General features: G+C 40.2%; 1 protein-coding gene across 2 annotated transcripts in view; it reads right to left on the bottom strand.

Moving 5' to 3' along the window:
• dag1 (dystroglycan 1) overlaps positions 1-1926 on the bottom strand; it is a 29306-nt gene extending 27380 nt beyond the window's left edge. Inside the window, exons 1-2 of one of the 2 annotated variants that reach the window (XM_043222369.1) lie at positions 1513-1926; positions 438-574 (exon numbers count right to left, since the gene is read on the bottom strand). The gene's annotated coding sequence lies outside the window, so the exon portion shown is untranslated. The remainder of the gene's footprint in view (positions 1-437; positions 575-1512) is intronic. The other variant, XM_043222370.1, reaches the window with a different exon arrangement.
• Between the last annotated feature and the right edge of the window lie 14852 nt (positions 1927-16778).

Here is a 16778-nt window from a genome sequence, read left to right as displayed (position 1 = left end):
CTATGTAGGCTTTTCAGCACACGATCTCAAAAGTCAGCTCGTCGATTTGAATTGATAACCAACTCGACGCGTTGATCTGCGTTTAGCTAAACCTCCAAAAATAACCAGCGTTTATTATTATTATTATTATTATTAGCAACTCCACCAAAACTGAGCTCGCGAACAAAAGCGACGCTGATCCGAATCCAATCTGAATCCCGCTTTAAACGCGAGCGTATCGCAGAAGCCCCGTTCGCGACGCGACGCGACAAACCGAGCGGCGCACGGAGCGCGTTCGACTCCGACGCGCTTTATCGCGTCGCGTCGGCGCTCCGTGGGTCTTACACCTGTTTGCGTTCGCTTCGCTTCGGGAGCGTCGGTCTCTCTGCAGCACGGACGGAGCCAAGCCTAAAAATATCGCTCTAATTCAGCCCGGCGTCCTCCGCGCGGTGCCTTACCTCGGTCGGAACGGATCGGCGTCGCATCGCAGCTATTACAGCGCCTGGATGTCACGCTTATAAACGCATCCGAGCGCGAGGAGGAGAAGAAATCTCGCCCTTCTAGCTCTCTTCTCTCTCCATCTACACGAATCAATCTGCAAAACACACACACACACACACACACTTTCACTGTCCAGCCTCGAGACCCGAGCAGCCGAGCCCGGAGTCGCCTGCATCGATTGAACAGCCACGAGACCCGACCAGCCGAGCCCAGATCACACACACCGACCCGAACAGCTTTACTGTCCACAACACACACACACACACACACACACACACACACACACACACACACACACACACACACACACACACACACACACGAATAAACGGAGTCTGATTTGACTGCATTTACAAAACCGCGCTTTTTATCATCAATTAGCCTACACAGTTAACCTCATTTAATACAGAGACCAATGCTGATCTTTGTTCTTAAAAACACTCTTAAATTAGAAATTTAGAAAATTAATTACTGAATTTATTTACATTGCATTTTGATCTTATTTTTATTTTTAACACACTCTGAACTATGCCGTTTTTTTCTCTCCTTTGAAAAATACGTTTAAGGTAAAATATCGCCTCAACTTTCAACTTGGATTTTATTTTATTTTATTTATTAATTGATTTGATGTTTTTCTTCAACTTCACGAACATAATTTAATTCGCTTACTAACTGAATAAAAATAATTAACTCTTAATTTATTTATTTTACACGTAGGCCTCTCTGAAATTAACCCCCTGCTTAATTCAGGCAATAATAAGTATGCACGCTTTCTATTTATAGACTTAATTAGTTTAAGAAAAATAAGGAAGTCGTTATTATGAGTCGTAGCGGTTCCGTTATCGCTGTAGTTTCCAGCCGCAGCTTTAGTTTTTTTCCTTATAGTACAAATAGAGAGTGAGTCCAGATTTGTACAGATAACAAAGTTCCCCTGTCCAGTTTCAAGACCCGACCAGCAGAGTCTGTCCTCTCCGCCATCGAGATGATTCACGAATCGTTTCCCACACCGCAGCAAAACAAGCAGATATTTACCGTTCACACTGCTGGACACGAACCGGCTTCACTCCGAAAGCGATAAAATCCCGTTCAGAGCAGTGTCGTCGCGGGCGGGTTATGATCGCCGGAGGTCGGTGGGACGCTCGCTCCTCGTCCTTCGGGAGGATCCGGGAGAGAAACGAGCAACAATCGCCAAAACGAGGATGAGATATTCCCGGCAAATCCACGGGACGACTGCGCGGCGCTCGATTACGCGTCCTGCCCGGAGTCTTTACGACGAAGGAAATCAAATTAAAAAAGAAAGACAAAATGAAAGTAGGTGTCGGCAGCGGTCACATGTCGAGGGTTTCTCCAGCCTCGCGCCTCGGCGTGTGTGAGCTGTGTGTGAGCTGTGTGTGTGTGTGTGTGTGTGAGAGCGGCTCCGCACTTGCTGTCTGACTCCCTGTCTGAGCCGAGAAGAAGATCTGCCCCTTCAGAGGAGGAGGAGGAGGAGGAGGAGGACCTTCACACTCCACCCTCACACGACTCCACCTCGACTACTGTCCACAGACTGACACGGATAGAGAGATAGAGAGAGACGGATAGAGAGATAGAGAGAGACGGAGAGACGGATAGAGAGAGACAGAGAGAGAGACGAAGAGACAGACAGATAGAGAGATGATAGAGAGAGAGAGAGACAGATAGATAGACAGACAGACGGATAGGTAGAGACGGAGAGATAGACGGATAGAGATGATAGATAGATAGACAGACAGATATATAGATAGACGGATATATAGATAGAGATGGATAGACAGACGGATAGATAGATAGATAGATAGATATAGTCTCCACTCATTCATAACCTCTACGCTCATGTTAAGGCTTAACCTTACGTCTTCCCTGACTTTGACGCTACATGTCTTACTAAGACGGAGTAAGATAAGGTTTCTCATTCCTCACGAGGTCTCGGGGCCCCCGGATGTCTCAAACAGGTCCCGTAATCCCCTCAGACGCAGGGAAGCAGTGGCACACTCATGTTTGTCTCAGCAGCAGCTCAGATATCATCAGCAGCGCTGCAGTCCAGAGCCGGACGCCCAATACCCAGATTTGAGGGAAACGAGGAGACCTTTGGTCCCTGCGGAGGATAAGATTAGCAACATCTCCACAGTTTCTCATTCTGCAATCAATATCCAGCCATTTCTGGAAATAAAGGGGGCTCATCTGAGAGACAACCCGGGGTGGCTATCACCGATCAATAAAGGCCATCTTTAATAAGGGCGAATGTCCCCGACAGTACCTGAGATCACATTTAAAGGAAATAGTCCAGAAACATCCAGACGTTTGATTGATGGGGTAACGCCTGGAAGCTTCCAGAGAGCTGGTTGGAAATAGAAAGCAGTGCAGGTCACTTAACCTGGAAAACTACACATAACTTCATCTAAATTCAGCAGAAGCGCGGAAGAGTTTAGATCAAATAAGAACATTTGAATTTGATTGTAGAATAGCTCCAGGTCATTAGAGCAGCTTGGGCATTCTGCTAAGCATCTGTTTTTATGTGCACCGAAAAATCTCACAGAATGACTTTTTGTATTGCACTGTGCCGATTTTTTTTGGATTCTGTGCCGAAATACGCCCGACCTTGGCACTCGGTTCGTAGCATGTCCGGATTAAACCACAAAGGCTATGGTTTTATTAAATACATATAAGCGCTGCGCATTTCGAAGCCGATAAGCATTTACGTAAATACATCTGTGTAGGCAACCAACGTTCTTCAGAGGTTTTCATTTCATTTTATCTACTCGTAATGCAGTATTTACGCTGCTTTTTTTCTTTACCGGTGGACACCGCTATATTTCCGCCGGTCCAAATGCACCACCTGCTGGTAGAGAATGAATCTGCATTTTCAATCAGAAAAACTTCTGTTTTTATTCAGACCAATGCAACTCTTGTTTTAAGCAGCTGTGAACCACTAGATAGTTAACATGCCCGAATAGAATCATACCATGTGTGTGTGTGTGTGTGTGTGTGTGTGCTAATATGTGTGTGTGAAATGTAAAAGCAATATTTAAAGCAATGAGGTAAAATATATAAAATACATATATATATATATATATATATATATATATATATATATATATATATATATATAGTGTAAAATTTTATTTTACCTTATTGCAAAAACATTTAAAGGTAAAATGCAAAAACATTTTGCACTATATATATATATATATGTTTTTGCATTTTACCTCATTGCTTTAAATATTGCTTTTGCATTTCTATGTAAACTTATGCTAGATGGCATTACGGCTTTCTAAAAAAGCTGAACTCAGGTAAAAGTCAGTTCTTTTTTCACTGCAGCACCCTGCTTTTTGCATTTTTAAAAGCGCAGACGCGGTCTGTGTCAGTGACCCGCTACAGGTTTTGAACGACATGAAAGTGAATAAAGGATGACAGAGTTTTCGTTTTTTTTGGGGTGAACCGTCCCTTTAAATAATTTCAGATGATGCCCCCACGGTTTGAATCTTTCTAAGGAAAGGCAAAAAGAAAATCAATAAATGAAAATAAGAGGAGATGTCATTGGCTGATACGATGTTAAAACACTGACACGGACGAGGCCGTATGGCTGACGTGGAGCTCCAGCAGGACACAGTTACAGGTTCGTCAGAGGAAATCCACTTGAGTGTGTCTAATGTAAAGTGACAAAGCAATGTCCCTGAGAGCAGCCATGTTTGCAGGGCTTCAAATCCTATTTGCTTTTTCACTTAAGGTATTAAAAAGGAACGACAAGCCAGAAACAATAGTGTTCTCGGCTCTTTCAGATGCAGCTTTTTTGAGGCGATGATATCTAATACTGTACCCCCGTACTGTACACACGTCCCGGGAACCTCCTCGGAAACGAGCGGGAAACATGGATCATCTCTCAGAGCCCCAGAACATGCCCCAAAGATACAGACATCTTTAGCCTAATAGTATTTATTAGTATTTCAGCTTTAAACAGTTATTAGTATTTTTGTTATTATTATTTACTATTATTGCGTTAGTTTGTTGTTGAGCATAACACATCATATTTGACTTTTAAAGCATATCTTAAAACCTATAAATTATATAAATTAAATATACATTTATGTGTATATATATATATATATATATATATATATGTGTGTGTGTGTGTGTTTTAATATATATATATATTTTTTTATATTTAATTTATATATAATTTATAGGTTTTAAGATATGTGTTTTAAAAGTATAAATATAATGTGTTATTTTAACATTATATTATATTGTTATGCTTAATATTATACATTTATTATATATATATATATATATATATATATATATATATATATATATATATATATATATGTGTGTGTGTGTGTGTGTGTGTGTGTGTGTGTGTGTTTTAAGGTATATTTTCATTCATCTTTAATTCATATTTTACAAACCCATCACTCTAACACAGAGTGCCTCTCTCCTGCCTTAATGCCGAATACAATATATTTTATTAAAACAAATGGGAAAATATTTAATTGTTTCGCAGTAATGAGGATCCAGCTAGAATCACCAAAGCAAATAATTACATTTACAAGCAAAACTCAAAAGCAAATCATCCGGAAACCCTACAGTAATAAGGAAGTGTCGGAGAAAATGGCCTTAATTATGAGCACGCTTGTCTCGAGGAAGTCAACGCGCGGGTTTGTTCCCGGGTTACAGAGCGTCGTGAATATCTAACACACGGGTTAAGTTCACCGCTCAGGTTGTGTTCAAGCCAGGAAGCGTCGTCTGCGTGCTTTGGCTCGTAACGCGCGCGAGGAGGCCCCCGGACGTCTACCGGAGCCAGGGGCCGTTAACCCGGTCACACCGGGCCTTTCTTATTAATCATTTATCGGCTGCACAGCGGAGACACGGAGGGGACAGCTGAGCGGCCAAAAACCTGGCTTCTTCGCTCCGCGGCAACTGTTCGATTAGGGCGTTCGCGCGTCTTCCACGGCATCTGTTTGTTAGAGAAACGCGGCCCTGATGGTCAGTTTATAAGCGTCTCTGTCTCTGGGTTAAACGAGTTCAGCGGAGCGCACCGGGACGCGGCTGAAATATCAAAACAGCTGCAATATGAATGCTGACACGCGCGATGAGGCATGCCCATAATGCATAGCGTCAATCTGTGCGGAGTCCCACAACGCACGCACGCACACACACACACACACACACACACACACACACGTTTGTGGGTGGCCCGTCCTGACACGCAGTATTTTCCACACAGTTGCGCAAACACAGAGCTTGCTGTCAACATAAATAATGTGCGGCAAATACTATGATTTCTTAACCCAGTGAGAATGTATTTACGGTGTTGGGGAAATGATGCAATACGATATCGGCAAAGTCTTTCTGTACTGAGTTACCGAGTCCGGACGTTTACGGAGACTGAGGTCTCTGCAAAAGTGGGGCGTTTCTCAACTTCTGGGCGTTTTCAAAGCAATCAAAAAGATCCCTCCCCGATCTGCGACGTCAGCCAATCGGGTAACACGGTGTAAAAACGGCCTGATTTGGAAACGCCCATAACATGGTCGCGTTTGAGGGGCGTGGTTAACGATGTCACGCCCAAGCCGTCAAACTGACGTCATCAGAGAAGACTCGTCGTTTCAGAGGAGATGTGCATTTTCAGATTTGGATAAACGAAGGCAAGTTAATTAATAACATAATTTATGACCGTGATTGGCACCGAATGTTACTTCTGAACTCACCAATAAATAATGTGTTGCAACGACGTTAATTTATTTAAATAATTCGTTTCGTTTTATACCCGATGTTGACATATATCTCATATTAAATTACAAACACTACGATTGTATTTGGAGGGGAAAAATCTTCCACAAATAAATCAAACAAATGAACGTTATCAAACAATTGCAATTGATTTAAATGATTTTTCCCGATGGCTGTGATGCTTTGAGCAGCTGACCCGACCGGCGCTTCCAGTGCACGCAAAAACAGAATCACATTAGCATCTAAATGGTGTGTCAGAGGCTGAGAAATCACATAAATATGTAATCTATAGCGTGTTATATATCCTATTAGAGCGCACGCGTCCTACTGTTAGAGAAGCTGCATCATTAACTCGTATATGAAGACAAACGCTGTCGTAATCCATCACTCACCTAGTTAACTTGTCAGAATGTGGTCAAAAGATGGGAATACAAAGTGAAACAAGTGCAGTCAAAGCCCTTCGTCGTGGGCCAAACCGACCCTGATATGATTCAGCATGACTGCCAGGAAAACCTTTAACATGAATATAGTTAATAAATACGTAAAAACAAACATTTTTTGATAAATAAATAAATAATATTAAAAACTTGTATTAAATGGGGATCGAATTGACCCGTAAATATCAATTGTGTTAGAAATGTAAAAAAAAATAAAACTTTGCATACATGATCATTAAAGATAATATCAAAAAAAAAAAAAAATAAATATATATATATATATATATATATATATATATATATATTTTTTTTTTTTTTTTAAAATTAAATGAATTAATGTTAGAAGCTCTAAGCATAATTAGTAGAAGCATAAAGAAATAAAAACAATCACAGTATAATATCACAGCTCATTATATTTATATATTAATATAAAATTGATTGTAAAACATGGGTGAAGTTGCGTACTACTTCCTTAAAACACAACAGAACACACAATCAAAGTAAATTAATAAAGTCACCAGTTCATTGAAACTAATGAAAAGCCAAGCAAATAAATAAATAAATAATAAAACAAAAACCAAAAACTAATCAAAACCAAAGCATAACAGAACAAAATAAACTTTACAAGTAAAGTAAGGTGGGTTGCAGAAAATGCACAAACCAAATAATATTTTCGAAATGAAAATCTCGTTTTTCCAGGCGAGAGAAAAGCAATTAGTCTTCGAGTCGCAGTCTTACGGTAATTTTAGGTACGCATAACATAAAAAGTCTCTATTTGGAACGCTGACATCTTTGCTTTCCTTTTAAAATCTTCAGACAAATTTGCCTTTGGATTAATTTGCTGTCGTCTCGTTCTTTAAAAGGTGTTGTAGACATCGGCAGTCGGGTTCAGAAAACGCCTCGGAAGACTTGCATTCAAGCAGCTGAGCAAACAACGAGGGAACAATGAGAACTAATCGCTCTGATTATGCCTCTTTCACAGCCACGTTCCTCACGTCTCCTCACACCGCGTCTAATGGGAGGGTCACCCTCAGGTAGCTGGAAGGCTCTGATATCGTATGACACGGGGCCGAGATAAACATCTGAGAGGACGTGAAAGAGATGGGGGTTCGGAGGACATGTTTACTGCACGCCGTACTCAAAGGGGATCAGTTATGTTTGATTTTAAGGGATAGTTCGCCTAAAAATCAACGTTTTTCATAATCGGTTTTGTCTCTTGTTGGGTTTCCAGGTGTAAGGTATATATATATATATATATATATATAAGCATACCCCTCACACAAAACTATTTGAGAAAAGTTATTTATTAAAGATCTTTCTAATGATTTCTATGCTGTTTTCTCGCACAGGAATCAAAGCGAATGTCCAACGAGGTCCAAAAACTGGTATTGCTGTGATTGTAGGGACATTGGTTCCTCATAATCAAATTTTAGGGAATATTGGGTGTACACACACACACACACACACACACACACATATATATATATATATATATATATATATATATATATATATATATATATATATATATATATATGTTTATAGTGTTTTATTGCCCATACAATGAAAACATGTGTTTTGGACCCCATTGACTTTCATTGCATGGGCAAACAAAGTATATAATACTATATATAATGAATAAATAATGTGTACTGTCCCTTTAAGTGCGTTGTCAGAAATGTTGCTGCTTCAGAAAAAAAAAATGGTCCACTTTCAAAACATCACGAGTTCACGTTTTCCTGCTGAAGCCGACAAGCTCTTTGTCGTTTTTGAACAGCATAAATCAGTCTGAGCGAATCAGAGCGCTGGGTCAGGTGACAAGGCTACTTTCACTTTGAAAATACGCGCAGACCAAGAGGAGTTTCCACGTCTACGTCAGCTGTGTTTTCATCCACCTATTTTCATGCATTTTGGAACATTGCGTAAAACGACGCTGGATGAGTTCAAAACGTATGCGCTCATTTGAGTAGGATAAACTTTTTATCCGATTAGAAAAATGTGCAGACACTGCAACTGAAGTACATTTTCCAAATAAATTCCTCAGTGTACATCGAAAAAGACTTTTTGGAATCAAAGGTATCTGAGGAGCTTCCAAAAAAATGACAAGAATTGTTCTATTAACTCTAACTTGTCCTTGTACAGTTCATTTCCAGATTACTGCTGATATAACAATTTCCTATTGGGTTGACTTATTATTTTTTACCTTAAGAGTTACCTTAATAGCTTAGATCATCAAGACTTAACACTGCTGGAGTTCATTTGAAGATCTCTGACTTTTGATTGGAGATTTGACTGAATCTGAATAGCAGCTGCGATTATTTCATCTAGAAGTCTACAGTATCGTAATCTGCACTGATCTAGAATGAATCCACTGAATTCAATTTCAGGGCCTCAGCTGAACATTTTTTTGTTCGTTTCCAAGGATTTTAGGGTTCTTCGCGGAACACAATAAAGAATGCAGATTTTTAAGAGAGAAGTGTCTGTTTCTCTGGAGTCAAGTCTGACAATCCAGGGACGCAGAAGAAACAAATGGCATATCAAAGAGATCCTTCTTTTCAATGGGATCTATTTCGTACGATCCTTCTTAACACGATTAGCTCCCATTGAAATGCATGTGTACCTGTACCTGTAAATAACTACCCGGGGGTAAAAGGACCCGCCCTTAATCGCGTACCTTCAGCAATGGGAAAGTTGGTAAGGACCTGATTATCTTACAAGTAACACCCAATCTTCTCTTTTTTGCTCCCTTGGGGTGTAAGGATGGGTCACTAAAATTTTTGAGTGGGGCGACATGTGGAGCCGATCCATTGATCTTTTGTCTCGAAGATTCCTTCAAAAGCCCTGACCTGACTTTGGTATTTTCAGGCAACCCGAGGAATTCCAGCCTTTTGTAGGCCTTTTCTTTTGAGAGAAGCATGTACGTCTGCAGGGCACCAAAACTAGAAGAGGCTCACCTTGCTTATCAGTCGTTCTTTCATTAAGAAGCTTGTTTATCCCCAAACATTCCCCTGCATTTAGCAGAGACCAAGGGAATGCTTGTTTAGCGCCAGAAGATCCCTACAGAGAAGCCTCAAAAAACAGCATCTTAAAGCCTCTGGGCCGTGGAGGCATTCCAGAGTCATTTCAATCCCAGACGGTGTTGCAAAATACAGTCACCTCCCCGAGTCGCATATGAAAGGGGTTAGAGTTTTCGCAGCCGCGCATCTCATTATTCAGCCTGGAAATTACTGTCATTGTGCACTGGAGTGGGTTGCAAAAGCAGCGCCCTTAACTCTGTTTTGCGTTATATGATGTCACTATCTTTGTAAAGCAGAAAAAAAAGACACTCGCGGGACTCTCTGGGTGTTGGGCGTATTCAATGAGCCATGAAGTAAATAGTAAGTAATTGGCTCTTTTGAATCCTTTATGGGAATTCTTGGCCGTAAATGCATTTTTCAAGCAGATTGCGAGCGAGCCACTTTGGAGTGGAGGAGATACCGCTCTTTGAATGCGAGCGTATGATCCATCGATTGGAGAGTAAACAAGTGCATTTGCATTTTGTTAAACCAACATTTGCACCAGCGCTCCTGTCCAATGGCAAGACAAAAATCAGTTGCTTTGGATCTCGGCTATCTCGCTATGACATTTCTCTGAAGCCCGGGGCTGTTTGCGCGTATCAAGCTTCTGATCAATTCCCAAATCGTGGTTCCACTCAATAGGAAGGGACTTATTACTTGCCTGAGACCACAATAAAGCCCGGGCTCTAGATGCACCGGAGCGCTACGGATGACGCAAAGTGCTGAAACTGGCTGTCTGGGAATGTCAACTCGGCCCAGACTTACAGTCGGTAAACAAGCCAGAGAGTAACGTCTCTGTTTCTGAGCTGACAGTACAGTAATTACATTAGATCATGATAATTGAAATGAATATGTTGAGTTGCATTGCCGTTTCGCTGATATTAAATCTAGCCCTGCGTTAAGGGTATTTCGTCTTGTACTCCTGTACGTTATTATGAATAATAAATATGTATTCAAATCAATTATGTAAAATCACCAACCTTATTATTAAAGATTCCCAAATGCCTATTCAAGAGATCCGGGATGTTGACGCCACACCCCTTGTACAATACAAGACTCGATTTGTACTTGAGGGATTCGATTGAATTTAATTCAATTGAATATATCTGGGATTAATTTGCAATGCAAATCTTGTGGGATGGAAGCACTGCTCTAGGGGTGAGGAAAGGACCAAGAGTGAACATTAGAGGTTAAAACGATGGAATGTTGCTAGGCAACATATAATTTGGCTCTGTTATCTTGCATGCATGTCATTACCCAAAATGATGGCTCTACATTCTAATTATATGTTTAATTAGTGCATGTGGACGCAGAATCATGTGAGGCCAAAAGTGCATGTTTTATGAGTAGGGTCGTGGAGGATAATGGCCAGAGACCGTACAAGAATACTGTTGGTTGGAGGAGAAAATATTTATTTTCATTTTATTTATTGGCCTAAATGCATAACAGCCCATTTAAAAAACTAAGCTGAAGCAAGAAAATTATTTTACTGTTGCTAGCACTCTTTTTTTATGCATGACCAAAGAAGCCTATTTTTCAACAAATACTTACCAACTTTTGCTCCCCACGTAACCCACAGTGTAAGTATTTGCTTATAAGTGTAGTTGATTTTGTGCAATGTATACTATAGTTATAATAGCCAGTGTTGTGATTGTTGACTTAAAATAATAACTAAAATTTAAAAGAAAGTTAAAATTCAATAATAATTTTTTTTGGAAGTACTAAATTGCGAATCAAAAACTGCATATTAATGCTATATATGTAAATGTAAAAAAAAAGCACATAACAAAATTACTAAAATGAAAGTTAAATGAAAATATCCATAAACAGTATATTATTAATAATAAAATAAAACTGATTCTAAGAAATGGTGAGCACCTCTGATTAAAAAAGTAAAGATTCCATCATAAAAAGGGTTAACAAAATGTAATAGGTAAAAGGTGGAATTAATGCAATTCAGTTGAACATCTTCAAAACAAAACATTCAAATTCATAAATGTCCAACCTGTACTTAATTCCTATTTCAAACAGCTAAGAACCCCCCAACCCCCTGAAAAAAAAACAGTGCAACTTAAACAGAATTTCTGACAAACATAGAACACTTTCTCTAAAAGAATTCAAAAAGGAAAATTTCCTTTATTGCTTTCCATCGGTCATGTGGGTTTAAAAGCAAAGACAAGAACCCATTTCTCAGAAATTAATCTGTTTGCATGACTTGCTTTTGGGCAATTTTCTGCTCAAGATCAAAATGCATTGATTTCACATTGCGTCCATGCGCATTCTCATGGTTGTGGGTAATCCATTGACCACCTGTTCACCCCCTCCACGGCGCAGAGGCCTAAGTAACTCAGTCACGGCTGCTTAAAACTTATTGAACCATGGAGGAAAGGTCAACCCCCACTGAAACCTCGCCTACCACCCAACCCAACGAATTCCACATACTCCCACAGTCAAGAGGGAGTGAGGCCTTGAACAGACTGCAGACTTCCATACCAGATACAAAGATGCAGAATTCTAAATGAACACGCCTCACAGTGTTATTTTAGAATCTCCCAGAACCAGATCGATGAAATTTGGACGTTCTGAAGTAGATCAATGGTGATTACTCCAAACCTTGTGCTCTTTGTAATTGCGAAGTGAGAAGAGATTGGCCCTATGCCACCAGGTCGCCTCTGTTCCAGACTGTTATTGGGTGGTCATTGTTATTTAGATGTGCTGACAGGTTTGCACTCCCCCGCCCTTTCATGCCACAATCCTGATTGTGTTGCTCTGACCAAACAGATGCGCCCGAGCAGCAGTTAATTTTTTTCCCAGAACAATGCTTTCAAGCCTTTCTCGGCAGACCAGGACTCACAAATCTTAGCTTTCTTTCAAATGGCCCAGTTGTGAACAGCAGTAAATTTTTCACTCGAATCGGAGGTCGTGCTAAACTTCGTGAGACCGGCAAGTCTATTCTGGTGTTGCTAGGCAGAGTTTTCTTTATAGGCGTTTTTGTGGAGAACAAGTGGGACCAACAAGACCAAGGTTGGGCTCCGATGAACATATACGCTTTAATAATTTGGTGCGCACCAAACACTGCAGCATTATTTCGAGCTAGAACTACTCGCATTGAAAAAACCTGTAAGAGATACAGAAAGAACAATTTAACCAGAGTTCTCTGTCTTTTTCGATTCTTACAAAGAGAAAAGACGGGTCCCAGTGCATAAATCATAAATGTAGGGTTTGTCAAAAGAGCATGTTACATTCTCGAAATCGTGGAATGCGTAAAACATGAAAACAACCTGTATATACTGATTGAAAAATGACTCAGGATGATGGTGCTAAATCGATAAAAGTAAAGAACAGTGGGGAACTTCCAAATATCGGCAGAGATTTGCTTCAGAATTTCGTTAATTTCCTTTGGCTTCTCGTTAATTGAACTTAGAGGATTTGATTGAGAGTATCCGCTCGTACTTACTGGCTTTGGTTAAAATTAAGCATGCGGGGTCCAACGCCAAATTTGACACTGTGCCTAAAGCTGTAATGATCTGGAAGGGAAGTCTGGAATCGCACAGAGAAGCTGGAAGCACGCTGGCCGTACCTTTTTTACTAGTGAGAAACATTAGTCAAGACACCCCTTGTGCTTTTTCACCACTCTCTGGCTTGCAGAAGTAGGCCGAGACTTGGCGCCCAACGCGGGGACAGCGGAACGTATTAATTACCTCTGAAGAAGACATTTGCTGATCTCACCTGGCGTTCCAGGGGCTAAATGACTCGGAAGTGTACCGGACCTCTGATAAATCAAGGCTCAATCTGTACAGAATGATTGCTTGTATCTGTGGCGGGCCTGGAGAGCTTGACTAGATTAGATCGGCATATGGTACCCGCTATCACGCGATATGAATATAATTAAATAAGTACCGTAAGCACCTGTTTAAGGGTCTGATCTATCACGAGCACCACTCGGATTAAATTCTCCACCAATCCTTGAGGGAAAGGTCCTTGGTTTTATGCGTTTTCACTCTGCTACGCACTAAGCGTTGGTGATTTCTTTCTGAAACATCATTGCAGAGCATTCTAATGATCCCAGTTCCAAATCCGCAGGGTTAAACGCCCAAGCGCTCCGTTTCAAACAACTCATTCGACAGACGTGAGTGTGTTAACAGAAGAAGGTGCTGAGCCGCTGATGCGTGCAGGGACAGCGTTCAATGTCAGTAGGACAGATGCGCTTATGAATCTGAATGAAAAAGAACTCTGACTCGACAGTAAACCAATGCAACTCCCCCTACTTAATGATTTCTGCTATTCTCGGCTATTTGTTCCATTACTCTCGCTTCTGAGAACATCTGTACTGGAAACAAGGAAACATTTGTCAGCAGCTAGTCCTGCTTTTGCTCCCACAGCAGCATTGTTAAGGTCATCTCCCGAGTCTCATTGTCATCTCTGCTGTGAAATAAGTCTTTGAACTTCCACCATTAAGTAAATTCGAGCCCTTCAGTAGTGATGACACGGTCTCATTATCGAGGCTTCAGTGTGTAGCGCCAGATGCACTGACCCTTGGGGGTGTTCGGTGACAAGGTTGTGGAGATGATGTATATCTCACTGTGTGATCTGCTCTCATTTTCCCGCTTATTACAGGCTAGAGTCGTTCAACTTTGCAAAGAATTTCTTGCAGAAAGGAGGACTGTGGACACTGTAACCAAACCGTTCTCGGGGGAATATATTATTTTCTTATGAATCATCTACGTTCACTGACCCTTTCATTTGTTTTCACCTGCCTGTTGAGTTTGTTCACTGTTTATGTATAACGCCATCATTATTTACAGCCTGGTCGCATCAGAAACAAGTAAAATGCTAGAGAGTTTAAAAATGATATTTAAACAAAACTACTCTCAGCAAGTTCAATGTCACATTTTTGTCATGCTTGGAACGTAGGTAAGTTGTGACGTGCACACACACACACACACACACACACACACACACACACACACACACTGAATTCCATATTTTATGGGGACATTCCAAATATGAAATGGTTGTTATACAAACTACATTTTCTATCCCTTACCCTTAAACCTACCCCTCACACAAAATGTGCTGCATTTTTAGATTTCCAAAAAACTTGTTCTGCATGATTTATAAGCCGTTTCCTCATGACAACCAAAAACAAGGAGAAGGATATTGCTACTTTGCAAGAGCATTTTGTCTCCATGAAGTAGGGTAGCAGAGACTTAGGGAAATAGTAACATGTTTTACGTTTTCCTTCTTAACTCATAAAACTACCTTAAATGCACCTGTCATCTATTTTCACTAATAAGGACAAGACTATAATTGAAATTTAATGCAAAAAGTGTTACAAATGACCCTTGTGTACCATGAATCATACATCATTTTTGTACGATTCTGAACGCCCCAGAAAAGTCATTTAGTCCGACTACTGGTTTAGTAAGGGGAAAACACATCGGAAAAATTTCTGTGGTTGCAAAATGAAATACTTAGTTCATTATTGCAGATTTTGGATTTATTAACTTTTTTAAACCTCCCCATCTCTTACCCTTTCTTTTTTTTTACCTTTTCAACGCTCTGTGAATTCCACACACTGTAATAAATGGCTGAGGAGAATCTATTTCCACAAACACCTCGCAAAAAAAAGGTGGACGGTTGTGAGCTGTTTTGTTTGACATTTATGGGTACGAACACTAGGAATACAACGTTACGCCAATGCATTTTATTTGGCCTGTTTTTCAAGCTTGCTGACAGCCATGTGGACGTCAAGAGCAATATCTGTTTTTCCAGAATCTGAATCTGTTGCTTCCAGTAATCCTGTACCTTGTTTCAGAGAACAGGCCTTTCATTTAGCTTTGTTTCAAGGAACACTTGTGCTTTTGTCTTTTCATATGGGGTTATTTTTCCTCCATGATGTCAATATGTTGGGAAGTGTCTTTGAGCACACTTTGAGCCTATTGAACTTTGTATCTCTGGGTTGGCATTCCCTACGAGGCAATTGATTTTAACTTCAGCGAGGGGCCAATGGGAAGAAATACAATAAAATAAAGAGAAGTGTCTGGTGGAACTTTAATGGGCTCCATGTCGATTCATTCAAGTGATTGTCAAGTTATGAAATTTCTATGGAAAAATAAAAGAAAAGAAAAAAAAAACTTGATAGTTCTGAGGTAATCTTCATCTACACAAGCATGTACATGCACCTTTCACCTGAGCTTTCTGGAAGCGAGAAATCAAAATATGTTTTGATAAAACTGAGGTATAGGTGGGCCATTTCAGGAATGCATGGCTGAAATCCAGCTTACCTCACAGGTGATTTCAGGTTAAGCCCTGCTGAGCCCACCACAGCAATCTTCATGAAATAACTATAAACCGCCTACTGCTTGATAAGAAGCCCTGCAACACGAATGAGTCCCAAAGCTTTCTCGCTTATTCCAGTCGCGCTAATCTAAAATTCCCAAAAACATGGAATTATTCATTCTCTCAGATTTTAATCTGCCCAAAGAGGTGCAATTAGTCAAAAATAGGTTTGAGGTTGTATGATCTATTCACAAGATTTTTAGACACAGATTTATTTAAAACGGCATTTTGTTTTCGAAACATCCACGATTAAATATTTATGCGTTCTCCCATCCACGCATCTGAAAATACTTAAAGCTCCACAAAAAACATAAAAGATCATCAAATTTTGGGATAATGTGTTAAGAAAAATTCTGAACGGAAACACCAAGATGTGCATAAGATCTTATAATCAACTGACAGGCAGAAGAAGGAAACTGTGGGAACAAGTTAGAAAACGAGGGAATGAATTAGTAAATTCCCTCGGTTTACTAAATTGCTCTAGAATTGCTCAATTGAAGTGCATAATATTTGTATCCGATAAGAAAACAAGGAAAGACATTCACCAAAAAAAAATTCCTCGATGCTCCACAAAAACCTGTGACTTTGCTTCAACAGATCACGTGATAGAACCAGCGCACCAATCACATTGCGCGACATCTAAAACGTTGTTTTAGCCTTTCTTAAATCCTTAAATCCATCAAAATGATTGGATTGCATCCCCAAAGATCATCCACCT

This window comes from Puntigrus tetrazona, chromosome 22 (genome assembly GCF_018831695.1).
Source record: "Puntigrus tetrazona isolate hp1 chromosome 22, ASM1883169v1, whole genome shotgun sequence".
Lineage (NCBI taxonomy): Eukaryota > Metazoa > Chordata > Actinopteri > Cypriniformes > Cyprinidae > Puntigrus > Puntigrus tetrazona.
Note: the sequence above shows the minus strand (reverse complement) of the source record. Positions and strands in the feature narration are given on the sequence as shown.